We start from the raw sequence: 7638 nt of genomic DNA, 5'->3' as shown, positions 1-7638 counted from the left end.
TTCCTGTTTCCTCGTGTGATACATGTTGTCAGAGGATACAGTTTGTTTGAGCTCCTGGCAGAGCTGGATATTTTTTTTTAAGAGTTGGTCAGATAAAAATTTTTTCAAGGCTTGAGAAAAAATTGAAGTCACCAAGTGCAGTACAAAATGCTAGAGAATGCCTGAAATAATCTTTTACAGTATGTAGGTTGGTGCTCATCTCTTTTTATGGATTTTGGAAGCTGCATATGGGGTCTGGACTTTCAGTGCATTTGTAGCTTGTGCTGTACTGTTTGGTGTACACAGCTTAGTCCATGTGAAAATCAAATAACAGGGGGAAGGATGCCGGTTTGGTTCAGTTGGTGGAGCAGGTGCAGAGGTGGAAATGAAAAGTTTAAGAAATCTATAGAGGAACAGCAATAGCCAGATTAAAAACCTCTGTCTAAAGTCTTGAGTGGAGATGACGTTCATGTTTGCAGTGACCTCATGAATGTCTGCAATCATTTCGCCACTTAACTTTACATTTCTGGTGAAAATACAAAGAAATCCAGCCCAGAGTGGCAATATTCCCAGTAAAATATGACTTCACTCAGTAGAGCAGTTTTTTTCTTGCATCCTGTGTTTAAGAGGTGGATAACTAACGTCCATTGTCTTTGTTTTTAGCATTACTGGCTTGTTATCATAGCCTGTTGTTACTGCAGGGTCTTGATCATTTTCAAATCTCTTGTGTTCCTTCATTTGAGGAGTCGTAAAGGATAAGGACTCTGTGATATATCCAGGCAAATTAGCAGGGTTAAATCAAGAGTGGTCTGGCTTCAGACCACAGATCTCAGATCTCCCCTTTTGCAGACTACTACTGTGAGACACCGCCTCTGTCAGGACACTATTTGCAGTCTTGAATTGGTCTACCCATGAAAAGAATCACTTTTCCCACGAGTATAGGATTATATACAATGTGCCTAGAAAAACAAGCTCTTAAATGCTGTCAGAGGAAGATAGATGATGATAGCCAGTGGTCATGAGATTGGGTTAGTGCAAACCATATGGTTATAGTATTTGAGATAAGCCAATGAAGACTCTGCATTTTATTTGGGGTTATAAGATAGAAATGCATAAATGCATAATGAATGACTGTGTATCCATTTCAGGTGACTCACAGATGTACATTTTTTTCTTTTAAATGAAGAGCACTGATGTGTGTGGATCAGATCAATAAACTCTAGACCAGGAGGTCTGTAAACCAGAGGTAACTTAGTTAAAGAAGTCTGTGCTATTTGCTGTGTTTGTGAGTGAAAGACATTTCTTTTGTCCATAATGTTGAAGAACAGTCAATGATTTCCTGAAGGTCAGTGAAAACAAAGACAGGTGGAATACAGTAACACACTTTGCATTGATGAGAGGAGAGAGGATGAAAAAGGTCAGAGTTTGGATTAACAGACAGTGTAGGCTGGTTGATCATTAAGGCTCTCACGGACTCGACTGAAGACCTTTTTCAGAATGAAAGCTCTGCATAATGTCACAAAGGTTGTCTCAAAACAAGCACACCTCTGCTTTTTTTGTGTTTGAAGAACCTGACACACACACACACACAAAGACTGGCCATTTGGAGACATGAATGGCATGTTGAACATGAAAATATTCTTAAGGAGGTTAATCCGTTATTTAACTACCAATAAAGTCCATCATGAGGGAGTGATGTTTTGTGAAACATGCAGCCATCAGCAGTGACTGCATCATTAGGACTCCATGTTCTCAAAGAAGGGGAGTTCAACCATGGGATGATTGAAAAGTCAAACAGATCACACACATCTGGACAAATACTCATGGAACAATTTTTGTTAAGTATAGAGGAATTCAAATGAATTTCTTGATGGAAGAGATGGAAGTAACTTCTCATCAAATAATTGATGGACGACACACACACACACACCCACACCCACACCGACACACACACACACGCATCTTTTATCCAACATGCTTGCACAGGCAGAATCTTTCCCAAGACTGCTGACAGAATAAGAGCAGAGCTGGGCCAAAATGAGAGTATAGCCTAGAGGTTGCATTGGATCCTACTTGAATTGTAATGAAACCTACTGACTTGAAATCTACTGAAATGTATACATTTTAATGTGGCAGAGTAGGTTCAATCGGCTTAAATGATACATTTAAACAACCGAAAAGTATATTGTCAGTTGGGAAATTTTGCTTATTTGCTTTCTTTACAAGAGTTACAGAAGACTGATGCCACTCATGTCTCTCTGTTCGGATCAGCTTAGCTTAGTATAAAGACTGAAACAGGAAAACAGTCAGCCTGGCTTGGTGCAGTATACCTACCAACACTTACAGAACAACAACAAAAAGATGAACCTGAATATAGCACTGTTGGTACAGGACTAGTTTTACCTGTGGACCTCTGATGGTTCGTCTGTTACCCCCTCACATCAGTGTTTGTTGTGGTGCTTCTCTGCTAAGCAAATTCCTCCTTCTCTATCCAGTCAGAGCAGTTTCTCTGTTTTTGCTCCAGTTCATCTCAGGTGTGTCCCAGAATCGGCATTCTTCACCACTTTGTTGGAAACGCGTCAGGTCTACTTTCAGCTCTGGCTGCTGCCAAACCGCATCAATCCACGTAAAGCAGATTGATCCGAACAGCTGGAAAAATGTGCAGTCACCATCATCAACACTATGTAGTTGCTTTATCATTGATCTCATCATCACCTACATTAACATAATCAGAATCATCAATATCACAGAATGTGTAGAGTTCATTAAAGAGCTGAGTCTTGAGCTTTTTCTTAAAGGTGGCAAGGATCAAATGGAGTTTGGTGATTACCATCCGGGGACTACAGAAGGGAAGAGAAGAGTCTAGCTAGTGACCTAAGGTCTTGTTGTAAAAGTAGGACCAGGTAGAGAGTAGGGGAGTGAAATGGGAATTCACATACTAATTTTTTTAAATTCCAGATGTTTGATCTTTGTGCTTGATTTTTATTAATCTTGACCTGAGGCAGCAGATAAGCAGTTTCAGATATTTAATGCATGGTATATATATCACATCCATCTGGTCAGTGTCATGTTTTCTGCAATTTGGCATACGAGGGATTCAGCATCCGTCTACACAGAGCTCAACTGGATAACAAACAGCAATTTCTTGTCTGTTATCCTGTGAACTGTGTCTGACATGATGATTCTAAAGGCCTTACTCAAGTTACTAACAGTGCAGGAACAACGGGGAGAAAAAGGGAGTCAAGCACTGATAGTGCCATGAAACCAAAGGAGAAGAAGACAGATAGTATCCTCATGACTCATGCTTTATGTTTTTCAATCTAATTCCCCCCCTCCCCCATATTTTAAATCTTATTGTCTTGTCTGGGGATGCAAACCAGCTGCAGCCATTTAGGATTATTTTCAGAGCAAAGTCTGTAAAAACTGCTCTGATGGAGTCCTTGTTGTTCCCTCTCTTCTTCCTCCTCCTCTTTAGGCTCTGCCCCGCATGCCCTGTTGCCATGGCACAGCCTAGACCTTTAACATCAAAACAAGCAGTGGCTGCACCATTCCAGCCTCAAGATTCAGATTACTGTAATTTATGGGAAGTAGAGCAAGATCTTGGCACAGACTTTGTTTTTCCCGTGACTTGCATTTGATTGTTTTTTGGATAAAGTCAGTCTTAATCAGAACCTCAAACATTCCACCTCTGAGTACACAGAAAGGCAAAACATCACAGCACACTTCCTCTCACCTAGCCTGTAACTTCAACCGCATGAACTCATGTCACGGTTAGCTTCGACTTCTCCAAACATCGGCATCTATTTAAGCGCTGTTGCAGCACATGTCCCTCTCTTGAACTCTGACTATGACGTAGGTTTTCTGTTGACTGACTCACACCCATGATCAAACAGATGTGCTCCCCCACTTCTTCTTTTCTGACAGGCTGTGAGGAAAAACAGAAACAAATCCTAAGACAATTTAACATGATCATATGCTTACTTTTTAATAACTACAATAAATCTGAGTTTACACCATAAACATCTGCAACAGGCATTGCAAGGTTGAGTTTTGTTCTGCAGATGTTTTCTGAAGCCACAGGCCGCCCAAGCCACAAGCACAAGTCAATACATGACCACATCCAAAGAAGCAGTCTTCCTGTCCTATTTAAACTTCCTGAGACAACCAAATGAGCATTACAAGACATAAAGCTGGCAGTGAAATGTTCTTATAAGCTGATGGTGAGTGGCAAAAGTAATTTTACAGCCAAGGCAGGATCACTCAGCACCTTGAATACATACCAGCTAGGATTTTAAACTTGACTCTAACCCAAAACATGTCAACTATAATATGGTTTTCCCCTCTTTAAGCCCTTTTTAAAATCCATGTTGTAATTCTAAAGGCATAAGTAGGTCAAAGAATAAAAAAACAATGATGAAGTGATGTACATGAACAGACAGAGATATTATCTTGTGTTGAGGTGGTGCAGATGAAAGGTCAAACATAACATGCAAAATAATCATGCAAACTGTGCAGGTACTTTCCTCTATTCCCAGTGATTCCTAACAGGTGTCTTTTACTTCCTGGCCCGCATTGACATTTGTGTGTCATCAGGATCACGTGACTTCAAACAACCAACCCTGATTTATAAAAAAAACCAAACAAAGATACGAGGGTCTTGTTCCAACAAAGACGAAAGAGGTTGCTACATACACACCGGTGTTATCAAGAATGACATTTTTCATGTCTGAGTGTAAGCTGCCAACCTTTTTGAATTAATCCTGAGGATCAGCTAGCTAGAGCTATCTCACTCAAAGGCTTTGAGAAGCACATCTATTAATCATATTCTTGTCATGATGATGTGCCCTACAACTTTACACTGTTTAAAATGTAAAAAACTACATTATTCTGTAAGAGATTTCTGTATTTGTATTTTTTGCATCCTACGCTCCTTTAAAATAAGTGAAATCAGCATAAACTTTATTAAACTTGGACATAGTCACCCATTGGTTCCTGAAGTGACTTTAAAAAACCACCCAGTGTGTACCAATAAAGCATGAGTAATATGATCAAAACCGTTTTTGTGAACTGTGCCATGTCTTTTCTGCTGTCAAAATAGCCATTTTAGCATGGGTGTTAAAAGGATTTTCTTCCCTTTTCATAGCCAGCCTCAAGTGGATGTTTGAGGAACTGCAGCTTTAAAACTTGTGATCTTGTGATTTAGCTGCACTGAGCTGAAAAGTTGTAAGGTGTGAGCAGGCAGGTGCCATCAGCCGGATGGACATGGGAAATTGTTGGTTCCACCTCTGCATTAGTCCTAGTTGTCAGAACCACAGGTTTCTGCTTGGAAATCTTGCTAACCTGCACAACAATCATCTATTGAATGTAATGAACAAATTACAAAGAACATTTTTTCCCAATAAACTTTAATGTTGATTGAATTTTAGTCATTTTAGGAATTGTTCCTGAAGCCAAGTTTTAGTGGCTCAATGATGGTTGGAGGTGATAAAGAAACTGCTCCAAATGAGAAAACATTAACAAAAACTCTCTTGTACAACTTAAAAAAAAAAAATCACCCTGCATCAGGTCAAAATCTGCTTTGCTCTGTGTAATTCATAAAGCCTTTCCAGTTTTAGGATGTATTCTAATTGGAGCAGAAATGAGAGCAAGGAAATTAGTGATTCTAGGGTTTATCAAATGTCTGCTAAAGTGGAGTTACTGGCTTTAAAAGGGTTTTGTGATGAGAGAGCAAGAAAAAAATCCATTTCCAACCTGGCTGCAGAAATTTTGTGTTTGTACAAATACTTCAGTTCAAGTAAGAGAGGGTGGTTGTTATATCATGTGTCACCTCTGGACCCCTGGATTTTTGCGGAAATAGAATACATGGCAAAACTTTAAGGATTTTTAATTTATTAATTTATTTATTAGACCACCTGTCATATTTGTCTCAGAGACCATCCAGCATCATGAAGTGCTTTGATGCGGACTCTTTCATTTTCACTGAGCTCTCCACATTCTACCATTTTGAACAGGAATGAGGGATTTCAAACTGAATTCACCTTTTTATACCCAAATATGAGCCAACTCACTGGGCTTCTCTGAGAAGCCAGAAATTAATCAAGCATAACATTCAACCACTAAAACTCATTTTTCTGTTAAGGAATGCAGGTAAATAAATATAATTTGACATATTAATCTAGACATAATAATAAGCTTTACTAATTTTTTTTAGGTTTTTTGTAAATCAATAAATTTGAAAATTCATGATAACAGTAATAATTCTATTTTAGCATTAAAAATGTCATTTCAGTTGAAAAGCTTCAACATATTGGTGTACCATTGGTGTACCATTGCAGAAACATAAAAAAATGATTTTGGTTTTACCAACTTTTACCAATGCTGTTAATTTAGGGCAGCTGGGGCATAAACCTTACTTTGGGTGGTGGTCTAATAAATTTGTTAAGCACTGTATGTTCATGCGTTCATAAGCTATTCATAGAGACCTTGACAGTTCAGGAAAGGAAGGACAGAATTAAAGAAGAGCAAGCGGTAATGGCCCTAAAGGCCCTCCTAGTGGCCTGAGCACTGAGATTAATGGGTGCTACCACCTACTGGTAAAGGGGGGATTTCAGAAAAGTGGTTATGCTTTTGTTGCGAGCAAGGCAAGTTAGGGCCCCACTGGCGCCACATAGTGACAAAAAGTTTTAACATCTTTTGCAGACTTTCTTTCCCCTCTCTCCATGGCCGGCATTACACATGATACAAGTGAAACAAAGAAATCAAAAGGTTGGTAATGGAAATCAAATACAGAAGTTAATAGTTATATTTTTCAAGATAAAAATATTACAAAATTGTGCTGGTAACTATTGATGGATTAACAGATATATGTCCATCCCTGCCACTTAACATAAAGCATTTTTGTTTTTGTTTTGTTTTGTTTTTTTTCCATTTATAGTGTTTATAGATGTTTACTGGTGCTCTTGCGTCATGCCACTAACTGTAAAGTACATAGATGATTTGTTCTTTGAATTAACTTCATGTGCTCCCGTCTACACAGCTCACTTTCTGTCCCTCTTTGTTCACAGATCATCTTGTGTTTGAAATTCTGGTCTGTCTGACTCCTTCATGACAGGAGAAGGTTATTTTAATCAAGCCCATGGGATCCTCTGGGAGCAGAGATGGCATATTTTTTTGGCACAGCTGATTAGTGAGGGGCCATCCTGAACTTGACTGGTAGGTTGCCATGGTGACTGCTCATCTGAGCCACCTAGCTGACCTGGTAAAGTCCAATACCGCATGCATCGATCGCGGTGTTTTGGCACAGTATTTCATGTATGACTGAGAAAAACAGAAATATTAGAATCCAGTTCAAAGCTAATGCTAATTCTGGTTACAGGTGGTTTTGAATGAAGTAATAAATAGAGGGAGTTGAATGCTCGTTAAATCTTCCACTGCCTTTTTGACAGTGACATACAGTACGTTATTAACAAGATGAAAGCCAATCCCATATGTGTACGCTGGACTTCATCCAATTACAGCTGAGACATCGTGGCGAATCCAGGCTCTTTTGTTGATCTTTTTCACGGATGGTCACACACAACGAGCAACAAAGCTGAGCGGCCTCCCTCTGAGGGTACTGAACATCACATGTGTTTATATGTGCTGTGTGTGCCTTCATGT

The sequence above is a fragment of the Cheilinus undulatus genome, linkage group 2 (genome assembly GCF_018320785.1).
Source record: "Cheilinus undulatus linkage group 2, ASM1832078v1, whole genome shotgun sequence".
Taxonomy (NCBI): Eukaryota; Metazoa; Chordata; class Actinopteri; order Labriformes; family Labridae; genus Cheilinus; species Cheilinus undulatus.
Note: the sequence above shows the minus strand (reverse complement) of the source record.